Below are 14177 nucleotides of genomic sequence, written 5' to 3'. Positions count from 1 at the left end.
TGAAAACACATTAGTTTCACCTGCGTTGTTCCTACTTGAATGAGACCGTTTCTTGCCAGCCAGCCGCCATTTTCTTTTTTTCAATCACGTTTCATTACATCACCCACCAACGGGAGCGTTTATAGGTCTGGTGCGGCGCAGTGCTCTCTAGTAGTTGTAGGTTTTCTCCCTCTTTAGCAAAACAGTTCTTGTTCTCTGTTTTCTCTGGTTCTCTAGCACCAATTTCAAAAGTTTCTTTTTTATATGTTTTGCTTGTTTTTCCTTTTGGAAACTTTAATAAGAATATTTTGGAAAAAAGGTCATCTTCCCCCCAAACAGAGAGCCAAACAGGGTGCACAAATGTACCTAAAAAAACAATATAAAGATTCTACCAAAACATTTCTCTCTTTATAAATATGTTTGTCTTCACTTTATTAACATCTGTCTATGCATATGTAATGTTCAGCTGTTGCTTTTCGGTTTACTAAAGGTTTTGTGCTGAAACTACATAATTTCAAACGAATATTCACTCTGAAAGTGTAACATTTAAAATCTATTATTTACTCCATTTTATTCTCTCATTTAATCTGACTCACTGGCATCTATACTGATGCTTACACCGGTGCAGTAAATCTCCGGTATTACCTTCAACTTTAGACAAGACTTTTCCATATAAGTCTTTAGTTGCAGAGAAATACTGAGCCAGAGGCCCAGTGAGCAAAGGTTTAAGACTTTTACTCAAGTAATATTTTAATTGGTGACTTTAACTTTTACTAAAGTCATTTTCTGGTGAGATACTGAGGTCTGATACTTCATCCACGACTGATGACAGGAATCAGCTTGTGGCAAAGGAAAACTTCCTCATCAAAGTAAATTATTTTTACATACATGTACACACACACACACACACACACACACACACACACACACACACACACATCAGCCACTTTATTAGGTACACCTTGCTAGTACCAGGTTGGACCCCTTTTGCCTTCAGAACTGCCTCAATTCTTGGTGACATAAACTCTACAAGGTGCTGGAAACATTTCTCAGAGATTCTGGTCCATATTGACATGATGACATCATGATGACATCACACGATGAGAATCTCCCATTCCACCACATCCCAAAGGTGCTCTATTGGATTGAGATCTGATGACTGTGGAGGCCACTGGAGTACAGTGAACTCATTGTCATGTTCAAGAAACCAGTTTGAGATGATTTGAGCTTTGTGACATGGTGCGTTATCCTGCTGGAAGTAGCCATCAGAAGATGGGTACACTGTGGTCATAAAGGGATGGACACAGTCAGCAACAAGTTGAGTGTTTTATTTTAAAGAATCAATATTTTAAATGAAGCAACAGAAAATGAGATTTCTGGCAGTCTTTGATGTTCAGATGAACAGATTTATAAAACTCATTACATGTGGAGTTTCTGATTACATGCAACATCATTTTGGTTCATATGAAAGTGGAGACTATGAGGAAATTACTTTGTTGAGACAGAAATAATAAACACTTGTTTAAAGAAGACTTGGACATTGTTCATTTGAATGAAATGTTAATGTGTGAGATGAATACTACTCAGTATCAGCCCCACTGTGGATGTGTTAGTTCAGCAGGTCACCACACTTGAGCAGGATGGAGTCCTGCCTTAATGCTGCATCATTTGGCATCAAAACAATATTAACCTTTGAATTTTGCATCTGGACGACACAATGAAAGTCTGAACTCTTTGAAACATTGATTTCTTTTTTAATAATTCAACTAGAATTTAGAGAGGAATTCATCAGAGAAGAAAAACACTGATCATTATCATGTGAGGGTTGTGGTTACACATGCAGCTCCACCCAACATATAGTGGAGCCACCTGTCAGGTGTACCCAGGGGTGGTTACTGTGTATAAATACATGCATGTGTGATAAACAGTTCAAACTCTTGAGCCACATAAAAGCAGACCGCTGACTTCTCTGTTAACGTCAACAGACTCTGTGACGATGGCTCACCATCATGACAAGCCTGAATGGAGTGAGACAAAGAACGCCACTGAGAAAACTCAGAGGATTTGTGATGAGGTGAGCTTCAGTCTACCTTTATTCTTCACAACCTCCACACACAACTCTCTGGTCTGCATTTCAGTCTGGATTTATATCATGTTTTATTCCATTCACACACAGGTGAAGGGCCAAGTGGAGAAACAGACAGGCAAGAAATACCGAGAATTCAAAGCAGTTAAATACCGTCACAATGTGGGAAAGGAACTCTTCCTCATCAAGGTAAATAATTTTGTGACATATGAAAAAACAAAGTGTGAAGCACTCAGGTGTATCTCTGTCAGTGATATACAAGCTGAATTAACTGTGACATCCAGTTGAACCTAATGTCATGTCAAATTTATGGCAGGACAGTAAACACCAGATCTGTGATGGTAGAAGATCTTCACTGTTCAGCAACACAAGATCCAGATGAATAGGCCTATATTTCTTTTGACTTGCAGTTATCCTCTCTCATGCAGGTTCATGTTGGAGGAGCAGACTATATTCATCTGAGAGTTGTCCAAGTATTTATGCCTATAATCGATACGGTGCGGATATTCAGTGGTGTCGAGCAGCACAAAACCAAAGACGACCCCCTCGTACCTTTCACCAACTGATCACACAGCCTGTTTCAACAGTTAAACACTTACAGTCTGCAGTCTCATGTTAAAATGCTCTGCTTCTTTATTCTGAAATGACCTGACATTAACCTAACCCTAACCTCCAATTAAACACCATCTTTCCTGTGGGCCTAAATGAAAGGCCCTAATTTGGCACTTATGGTGTTCGTTGCCATTTTAAATTTTATTTATATTATAGGATTATTTTGGTTTTGATTTCCTGGATGCCTGATCCTCCCGTTTCCTTGGGGTTACATTTAGGGGAGATAAGGGATGTCCTTGTTTTGAAGTATTTAAAAATTTCTTCTTTCTTCTTCCCCAGCCTTTTGCTCATTAAGGGGACTTGAATGTTGTTTCGGAGGGATAGGTCGCCACCGAGTTCTATTTTTGTTCTCTTTTATTATTTTTTGTATTCACTTATTTATTGATTTTCATGAAATTATATTTTCTCTTGTTTTCTATGTAGTGTTTCTAATTTGAAACACTTTCTACTTCTTTAACTGTAGATATTATCAGATTTGCCTTTATTTTCTAAATTAAGGCTTTTTGATTTGCAGTCAGTTAAACGAGAGAGTCCTAAAAATTTCCTTTTGATTTTTGTTGTGTGGGTTTGATTTATTGCATGAATTTCAGCACTTATAACTACAGCACTTATTTTTTGTCTTGTTTGTGTTTTATATGATTTATTATATATTTATGTGTTTTACTTAGTTCGGTGACTGATCGTTCCCCCCGTTCAACACCCCCCAATAATGAAAAGTATTTTTAATGCTTTTCTCAATTTTTTCTACAAAAGCCGAATTTTGGTTTTAAGTGTGATCAGAACGGACGGCCACTATGAGGAGGAGGCCTAAGGGCCTCTTTACCTGCATGATTTGATCTTTTGCTCTCAATTTTGATTTATATTTTGAAGTATGTAAATATTTGTATATATTTTCTTCCTCTTTTTTTTTTTTTTTGTTTTTTTTTTTGTTTTATATATAAATTAATATGTTTGAGATGCATGCTTTTCATCATTAATTCCTTATGTATATTATATTGGAGGATTTGGTGATTATATTTGTCTTTGAAATTGGTCTCAGGCGGCCTGCAGGCCTCCCCTCGATTGCTAGTCAACTTCTTGGTATTTACACCTAAATTTCTAATTAAAAAAAAAAATATATATATATAATATAATATAATATAATATAATATAATATAATATAATATAATAATAAAAATATAATATAAAATAATATAAAATAATAATATTAGGCTGGGGAACATAGAAATTTATTGTTGGGAGATTTATTAATTTAATTAATTTAAATTGAATTATATTAAATTATATTTAACTTAATTTGAATTGGATTTTGGATTGAGTTGGATTTAAGTTCACCTTTTCCCCTTTCCCTTTTTTTTCCCTTAACCCAATTTTTTCCCCTCATTCTATTTGCGAGGCCTCCCCTCTGTTGTCGGCCTCTCTCCATATGTCTAAACCTAAATAATAAATAATTTTTGGGTTTTGATTTTCTATCTTTAATGCCTAACCTTAATAAGACTGGGAGATGCCTAAACCTAATGGAGGAGGCTTGATTAATTTTACTTAATTACTTTTCTCCCCCTTCCATCCTTTCCCTTAACCTAACCATTTCCCTTCATTAACCTTTTCACTTCCCCTTATTTTATTTTTAGGCCTCCCCTCGACTGTGGGTCTCTCTTTACATATCTAAACTTAAATGATGAATGATTTCTGGGTTTTGAATTTTTACTTAATACCTAACCCTAATAAGATTGAGAGACACCTAAACCTAAGGGAAGGGATTTATTTAATTAATTTACTCATCTCTTTTCCTTTTCTTTTTTTTTCTTTCAACTTTATTGCCTCCCTTTATTTTATTTAATTATTATTTTTTTATTTTTTTTTTTTTACTTAATTATTTTTCCTTATCCTAATTTTAGGGCTCCCCCTCGGTTGTTGGTTTCTCTCTATATATCTGAATTTAAAAGATGAACAATTTCTCAGTTTTGGATCTCTTATCATAGTACCTAACCCTAATAAGAATTGAGAGATGTCTAAACCTAATTAAGGAGGTGTATTTATTTTAATTATATTCCTTTCCCTCTCCTTTCTTACCCTTAACCTAACCATCCCCCCCCCCCCTTTTTTTTTTATTTTTTTTTTTTACCTAACCTTTGACCTTTACTTTTAAGGATGGAGGAATGGAAACGGGGGATCGGGTTAATTATTATTGTTATTTCTCTTCCTTAATAAATCCTTTTTAGAATTCTGTTGCTGTTGCCAATGTTGCAGATTTTGGGTATGGGTTTCTAATCCTCTTCAATAATAGATTCGATATAGTGGGATTGTGGTGCCCCAAGTGACCTTTTGACCTCTCCTCGAGCTTCCTGTAATTTTGTTTTTTTTTGTTTTTGTTTTTTTTTCTTTTTTGTATAGCTTAATTTGTCTTTTTTTGCAGTTTTAATTTTTAAAAAATTTTTTCCTGGGCATATAGGAGTTGTTTTAGGAGGGTATGTACAGAGGGTCTATATGAATATAATTCTTAGAACATCAGAAAGGGAAATAAGAATTAATAACTGCATCATCTTTTTTAAAGTGAACAACCTGTGCCGGTGCCGATTGTGCCCCTCCTTGGGGACCTACACAATCTCCGTCCCTATTGACCCTAACCACTAACCCTCCTGGAAGAAGTTTGGCCATCTGACGCTGCTGCTCTCTTCTGCCATGGCGAATTGAGTAAACTCTCATTACGCCTTTGCGCGGCACATTTAAGGGCAAGGAGAGGGGCTCATTTAATTGGTGTGATGTATGTAAAACCCACTCCACGCCTTCTCTCCTCCCTCTTTCCGACTTGCGCAAGTAGGAGGGACGGAGGTGGGAAAGAGGAGTAGCTGCACAAAATCTGCCTGGCCACACCCAGTTGGCGAAGTGCAGGTGCGCTGCGCCTCCCCCTCGCCCGGTCTGAGAAACTAGAGCCCAATGAGTCATTACAGACACCACTAACGGGGCTAACAGCTAACGGTTAGCTAGTTATTTACAAAACATGCACACAGAAATAGTAATGTTTGTTCAATCATTGTGTTTATAGACTTTACAAACACCAGATTAGTCTAAACAGTGATATAGTGACGTGAAAAATGTGAGATATTCATATATATATGTGTGTGTGTGTGTGTGTGTGTGTGTGTGTGTGTGTGTGTGTAGCTAAACTCTGCTGGTTTTCTACCCAGAAGTATTTGTAAACAACAAGATGATTCCCTCTGAAGGGACTCTAACAACTCAAAGTACACGTCAAATAAAATTTCTCTAAACATGTTTTTTGTTATTTTAGGTAGTTATTATCATGCTAATGTATGTTCAAGTGTCCATTTCCCCTGATAAGTTGGTTTTAATTCATTATTTGATTCTATAAACACAGTCTGACCATCTCGAGCTTTTATTTTGGTACTTCCGGTGACCGGCAGTGTGAATTTGCATTTAGCTAAATATTTAGTTTCACCCAGAACATTTAGATTTAACATTTAACATTTAGATTTAGATTCAGCTTAGATTTAAAATTTAGATTTAGATTTAATATTTAGATTGAACATTTAGATTTAGATTTAGATTTAGCATTTAGATTTAATATTTAGATTTAGATTTAGTAGTTAGATTTAACATTTAGATTTAGATTTAATATTTGGATTTAACATTTAGATTTAAATTTATATTTAGCATTTAGCATTTAACATTTAGATTTAGATTTAATATTTAGATTTAACATTTAGATTTAGATTTATATTTAGCATTTAGATTTAACATTTAGATTTAGATTTAGATTTAGCATTTAGATTTAATATTTAGATTTAGATTTAGCAGTTAGATTTAGATTTAGATTTAGCATTTAGATTTAATATTTAGATTTAGATTTAGCAGTTAGATTTAACATTTAGATTTAGATTTAATATTTGGATTTAACATTTAGATTTAAATTTATATTTAGCATTTAGCATTTAACATTTAGATTTAGATTTAATATTTAGATTTAAATTTATATTTAGCATTTAACATTTAGATTTAGATTTAATATTTAGATTTAGATTTAATATTTAGATTTAGATTTAGCAGTTAGATTTAACATTTAGATTTAGATTTAACATTTAGATTTAGATTTAGCATTTAGATTTAATATTTAGATTTAGATTTAGCAGTTAGATTTAGATTTAGATTTAGCATTTAGATTTAATATTTAGATTTAGATTTAGCAGTTAGATTTAACATTTAGATTTAGATTTAATATTTGGATTTAACATTTAGATTTAAATTTATATTTAGCATTTAGCATTTAACATTTAGATTTAGATTTAATATTTAGATTTAACATTTAGATTTAGATTTAGATTTAGCATTTAGATTTAACTATTTAATATATTTCTAAGTTAACAAATATTGCTGTAAATGTGGTAAAAGGTGACGTTAAAAAATTCACAACACTTTTTTAAACATTGTTTGAAGCTAAATGTTGCAAAATGTTGATGTTATTTTCAGTGTGAGCCACTTTACAAACGGCACCCCATAGTTTTCCAATGTTCTTTCAATAAGAATAGTACAAGTGTGAAGTACTTTTACAAGAGTAAAATATTCCATGATTTCAAGCTCCTAAAACTAGGAGAAATGGGCTTCGATCTCCTTACCAACAGGATGAATCTGAGCACCCTGCCCATCCCTTATTTCCATCACCGAGAGGCCCTTGAGAAAGGCCCCTAATGCTCAGGAGATCAGATCACACTGTGTTTGATAGGTGACTTTCATGTAAGGGTAGAGTGAGTGGCAGGAGTGATGGCTTTGGTGGAGATGTGGAGCTGAATGTCATCGGCGAAGCAGTGAAACTGAAGTCCATAACAGCAGATTATTTGACCAAGGGAGGGCAATGACAACCAGCCAGGTAAAACACAGCTTCTTCTCCCTGCAGAGTAGAGGTCCTCTGGGTAAACTGAGGGAATAACACTCACTTAAAATGCATCATCATCTTTAAAGTGAATGTTTACAGCTACAGAAGAAATGATACAGCTGTTTTCACAGGCTGAGTAGTATTTCCCATGACGAGTAAACTGAACTTGATTTACCTTAATGTGTAAAATTGTGTGTCTTTAAAGCAATGATGTCCTAGTTCTTCTGGATAATCCACAGACCTTGCGGTGGCTGTGATCAGTTTTCTGCTGAAGAAACAGTCCCTATGAAATCTGTCCACAGTGAGTTTGGCAGATTAGTAACTGGGACACTGTTTCTGTGAAGTAAAGTGAAATAAATGTCAAATAAAAGTGAAAAAATGTTTTGTTTTTGTGCTTTCGAGGTTCGAGGTTGCTTTATTTGTCATTCATCATATACATGCTGAATGAAATACAGTACTCAAATCTCAGTGGAATAATAATTAAATAAATAAATGCAGTATATACCTAGAGAATCTAGCAGCCAGCATGAGCTTTTGCTTTTTAGTGTTTTTTTTTTTTTTTTAAGTATTACTTGTTTAACATTACCAGGCTCCTGCCTCAGTACTTTTTTTTTTTTTTTAGGGTTTTTGTAGTATAATATACATATTTATAGTACTACTTAAATTATAAGATTGGATTTTAGGGTGCATGGCCTCAGACTTAGATGTGCTGACTCTCATCCTGACCACTCCACACTCAACTGCGAACCACCCCATTGCCTGTTGGAGGTCACATCATCTGCAAAGAGCAGATGCAATCCTGACGTCCCCAAACCAAACCCCTCCCTCCCCATGCCTGCATCATGAGATCCTGTCCATGAATATCACAATACCACACTATTTTCGGTAAACATATTATGGAGGCCCACCAAGCAACATCTGGCGATCAAGTCCTGTCCCAGACATCTGAGGTGGTGGGACAGCTGCATGAAGAGAGAAAGAAAAAGACAGTTAAAAACCCGACACTCATCAAACAGCTCAGATCAGAGAGGATCAGACCAAAGTAAATCCTGTTTGTAACACAGGAGGGCTCCAAACACCACTAAGCTGAGAGATGTGAGACATCTGCAGCTGAAACACACTCTTCATTTGGAGAGGAATTGGCTTAGATCACCCGTGGTTGCATACGTGGTTGCGGGTGACTTTAATCACGGCAATCTGCAAGACACACTCCCAACATTCCCTCAACACCTCACCATTGCCACTCGGGGCAACAATACACTTGACAAAGTGTATACAAACAGATGTAAGACATACAGAGCTTTTCCATGCCCCCACCTTGGCTCAGCGGATCACATCTCCATTATGCTGGCCCCTGCATACTGCCCTGTGTTACAGAGCAAGAAAGCCACCCAGAAGACCATCACAGTGTGGCCAAACGAGGCTGTCGCTATGCTCCAGGACTGTTTCGAAACCACAGACTGGCAGATGTTCAAAGATGCAGTAGCAGTGGATGGTGATGTGAACCTGGAAGCAGGGCCGGCCCAAGGCTCCATGGGGCCCTAAGGAAAATTTGATTTTGGGGCCCTCTATTACTGCCAATAATACTGATTATTGATCATTCACACACCTACTGTAAGTCATTTCATGTTCTACTCTGTCATCACTTGTAAAACTACATGTGAGAACTTTTTGTTGTCGTTAGATTGTAATTCACAGTGATTAAGGCCATGGAAGCAGACAACAGATTTGCAAACTTGCTGAAAAATCTTTCAATTAATATTTGGCAAAGTCAGCAACTCCCCCTACTGGCCACACAGAGATTCAATACATAAAACCTCAAAGAGCAGCCTGGCATGTTTTACCCATTTATGGTTTTTAATCTGAAATGGTAGCAAATTCAGCCACAAGAGCAGCCTGGGGTTGATTTACACTTAGTATTCAAAGTGATATAGTACTAAGTGGGATACCGAATGTCATCTAGGCCAACTAAAAGTAACAAAATAAACCAGTCATTTACTGTAAACACAATCTGCTTTATTATTTCTTCTTTTAAATATACTGCAACACAGAGGGGATAGTGGGCACAGTGGATGGAGCAAAGGATGGAGATGGACCTAAGATGAAAAACAACAACAAAAGCTAGTCATGTTAGATGTTATATTACACTAGAAAATTATGCTGCTTATTACTAAGTAAAATAGTACAGCTATAGCTTGTAATACGAAAACAATCTACCAGTGGAACAACTGAAAATTGCTTGAGAAGTTTTGAAATAATATGCATTTGTCTAAAAACATGTCCCTTTTCATATGATTATTCATTCATTCATTCATTCATTCATTCATCTTCTAACCGCTTCATCCTCTTGAGGGTCGCGGGGGGGCTGGAGCCTATCCCAGCTACATCGGGCGAGAGGCAGGGTACACCCTGGACAGGTCGCCAGACTATCGCAGGGCTGACACATAGAGACAAACAACCATTCACACCTACGGACAATTTAGAGTTACCAATTAACCTAGTCCCCAATCTGCATGTCTTTGGACTGTGGGAGGAAGCTGGAGTGCCCGGAGAGAACCCACGCTGACACGGGGAGAACATGCAAACTCCACACAGAAGGGCTCCCACGCCCGGGATCGAACCGGCAACCCTCTTGCTGTGAGGCAAGAGTGCTAACCACCACACCACCGTGCCGCCCTCGTATGATTATATCTTATATTAAAAATTATTCATCTCAGAATGTTCTGCAGTACACTGAGCAATTACAAAGGCTGTTTTGTTGTTAACTTACCAGGTAGAGCTGAGGTTGCAGCAGACACAGAGGAGACAGTGGGCACAGTGGATGGAGTGGAGGATGGAGATGGACCTAAGATGAAAAACATGTCCCCCCTTGTCATATGATTATGTCTTGTTATATTAGTATATCTTAATGAGATAATTTGACTAGAAATTAAATATATATGGTGACAGTTTTTACCTCACCTGTTTCATTAGCCTTGGCTGAGCCTGAGGAGGTGGACTGCCCCTGGGCTGAGTCAGTGCCTCCTCCAAAATACTTTAACAGTGCTCCTGGGGAAGTTTCATTTAACTTATGAGCATAACAGGGAGTTGATGTAAAAGGAATATGTTTATTTACTCACATAAATTACTATGCTCTGCAGCATACAACATATCTCAAACTGTAAGTTAACTAAGTTAATTCATTAATGCAAAAACATATCGCTAGCAAACGTCACCACGTTTGTAATTAATGTTAGTTGTTATTAACCATTTGCTATCAAACGTTATCAAAAATGTTGTTTTGATGCCCAAAAGCGACCCAGAATATATATATAGCCTATATATACACCGAGAATTACTTATTCAAAGTATGCTATTACACAAAAACGTTAGCATAAATAGTAAGCTATCTAACCTTCCAGTTAAAAGAGAAGTTTCTGTAGTTTTGAACTAACATTAGCTAGCTAATTTGCTATTACAGTGGTGGAAAAAAGTTTTTGGACACCCTTAAAATTTTACACAATCTCAAATATTATCATGAAATATTTGTGGAAAAATCTTTTTTGTGTTTCAAAAGGTGTGGCTGCATTAGACAGATACAAACAAATACAAATTATATTTTTTTGTTTATTGTTTACAAGAAAAACTAACAAAACTAAATTCTTGACAGTTTCAATATGTCAGTTCTTAACATTGTCGGTATCAAAGTCAACAAATAACAGAGAATGTGTTCAAAACTGAACAAAAAATAAATAAACCATCACATCATCAAATTAATATTTAGTAGTCCTGCCACTGGCACGTAGTAGAGCTCTAATCCTGGCTGGCATGTTCCCCACGAGCCTTTCACACTGTTGAGGGGTAATCTGGTCCCATTCTTCTTGAATTACTGCTTTTAATTCTTCTAAATTCTTTGGTTTATGTTTTGAAACAGACCTTTTGATAATCCACCACAGATTTTCAATGGGGCTCATGTCCAGGGATTGAGCTGGCCACTCTAAGACCTGGATACTGTGCTCCTGCAGCCAAGTTCTACTGGCCTTGGATGTGTGGCAAGGGGCAGTATCTTGTTGAAACATCCAGTTTTTACCTCGACGGAACAGTGCACGCGCAGAAGGGAGCATGTGGGTTTCGAGAATGGTACAATACTTGGTAGAGTTCAATGTGCCATCACAGACAGTGAGATGACCAACACCAGCAGCACTCATGCATCCCCAAACCATGATACTGCCTCCACCATGCTTGACAGTAGGTACTGTACATGCTGGAGATAATGCTTCGCCTGGCCTTCTGCGTACCCTCACATTAGTAGGAGGAAGATAAAGCTGGAAACTGGACTCATCTGACCACAAAATCTTCTTCCAATTCCTGGCTGTCCAGGTCTTGTGTGCCTGGTCCCAGCGACGCCGGGCTAACCTCTGTCTCTCATTGATCAGGGGCTTCTTGATAGCTTTCTAGGACCTTAAGCCATGATCTAAAAGTCGGCCACGTACAGTGCGGGTGGAACACTGGACACCAGTTTGGTTTGACCACGGCTGCTGAAGCTCCTGTGATGTCATTTGGCGGTTTTGCCTGCACATGCGGATCAGGATGCGGTCATTTCTTGCTGAAGAAACCCTTGGACACCCAGATCTTGGTTTGTCTTCCAAGCTGTTGGTTCGTCTGTATTTCTGCAGAGTGTATCCAACTGCTGAAGGACTGCATCTGCACTTCCTGGCTATCTGGCGGCAGCTGTACCCTTCCTGGCTGAGAATCTTTATCTTCAGGCGTGTTTCCTGCGTTAGGTTCCTTGTTTTAGCCATTTTTGTGTCTGAAGAACTTTCAAATGTGCTGGCTTTATATAGACACAAAGCTTGGCAACAAAAATTGTGTCTTTTAATAAAAAGAACGACCTTCATCACTGGTACCAAAATGACCCAATACTCAAAATTTCTTATGTATTTTCATGAAACCAATCAATTTTAAGTTTTTAATGGCTTTTTTAGGATTTATTTAGTATTTTGGCTGTGACTGTACTGAAAGAAATTGCACTTGAAAACCTAAGAGTGATTCTTAATGCAATATTTCACAAATGCATGGGGTGTCCGAAAACTTTTTTCCACCACTGTATAGGCTAACGTAGTTGGAACAAAATATCAACAATAATTAAGGACTTTCCTAATTTGAGGAAACTTTTCAAAATCTCCTTGACACCAAACGTTACATTACCAAGACATGCAAACATACCTTTATCTTAACGTTTTTTTTTCTCCTCTTCCTCTTTCTTCCTTTTCGTTTTTCTGTCCCTGAAGGGTGTGTCCTTTGTTGCAACATTATTAGGCCTTCCACCTGCTCCTAGCTCCTTGGATGCGCAGTGCAAACTGCACGGCTGGATGCACACCTTACTAGTGGAGCTCTGACATTTAGAGCAGAGAGACAGTAGGAAACTACACTCTGTTAACATAATTTTGTCTTTTTATACAACAGCATACATTTGATAATATATTCGTCGTCATCACTCACACGTGGAAAAAAATAATTATTTTTTCTTTTTTTAAGTTAATTGCTCTTGGGGGCCCCCTACTGGTTATGGGGCCCTAAGCAGGTGCTTAGTTGGCTTATGCCTTGGGCCGGTTCTGCCTGGAAGAATATACAGCATCAGTCCTGGCATATATCAGGAAGTGTGTGGAAGATGTGACTATCACTAAAACCACCAGAAACCATGGCTGAATGCAGATGTGCGTTCTCTTTTGAAGGTGCAGGATGCGGCATTGAGGGAAGGGGATTGGTAAGTACTCAGGGCGGCACAACGGAGCCTGAAGACGGGAATAAAGAGGGCAAAATCAGATTATGCTGTTAAGATCTAGGGGCACTTCACCTCAAATGACCCTTGGAGCATGTGGAGAGGCATCAAATGCATTACGGATTACAGCAAGAAAAATGCGCAATGCACCTTTGCCTAATGCCCTGAACTCCTCCTATGTCCGCTTCAAGGCCTCCAACAACACCACTACCACCAGGCTGACATCCTTGCCAGAGGAACCCCTACTCAGTGTGACAGAAAGGGAGGTGATACTCACACTGCAGAGGATAAACCCTCGCAAAGCAGCCGGCCTTGACGGAATTCCAGGCCGCGTCCTCAAGGACTGTGCAGGCCAACTTTCAGGGGTCTTGAGTGACCTCTTCAATATCTCCCTGTCGTAGGCCATTGTCCCAACAAGCCTCGAAACCTCTACCATCATCCCTCAGACAGTATCCTGCCTCAGTGACTATTGGCCTGTTGCCCTAACCCCGATAGTAATGAAATCATTTGAGAGGCTGGTAATGACACACATCAAGAAGGCCATCAACATAGTTCTGCCTTTAATACTATTATTCCACAGGTACATGGTAAATAAATTGTCAGCACTCAGATTAGCCCCATCACTCTGCAACTGGATTTTGGATTTCCTCACCAACAGACCCCAGACAGTCAGGATTAACAACACCACGTCCTCGCCCATAACCCTCAACACCGGTTCTCCTCAGGGCTGTGTACTCAGCCCACTGCTCTACACACTGCTCACCCACAACTGCAGAGAACACTATGACAGCAATATCATAGTAAAGTTTGTGGACGACACAGCAGTGCTAGGACTTGTCAGCAACAGGGAT

This window comes from Epinephelus fuscoguttatus, linkage group LG21, assembly GCF_011397635.1.
Source record: "Epinephelus fuscoguttatus linkage group LG21, E.fuscoguttatus.final_Chr_v1".
NCBI classification, from domain to species: Eukaryota; Metazoa; Chordata; class Actinopteri; order Perciformes; family Serranidae; genus Epinephelus; species Epinephelus fuscoguttatus.
The sequence above is the reverse complement of the archived record's forward strand: the minus strand, read 5'-3'. Positions refer to the sequence as shown.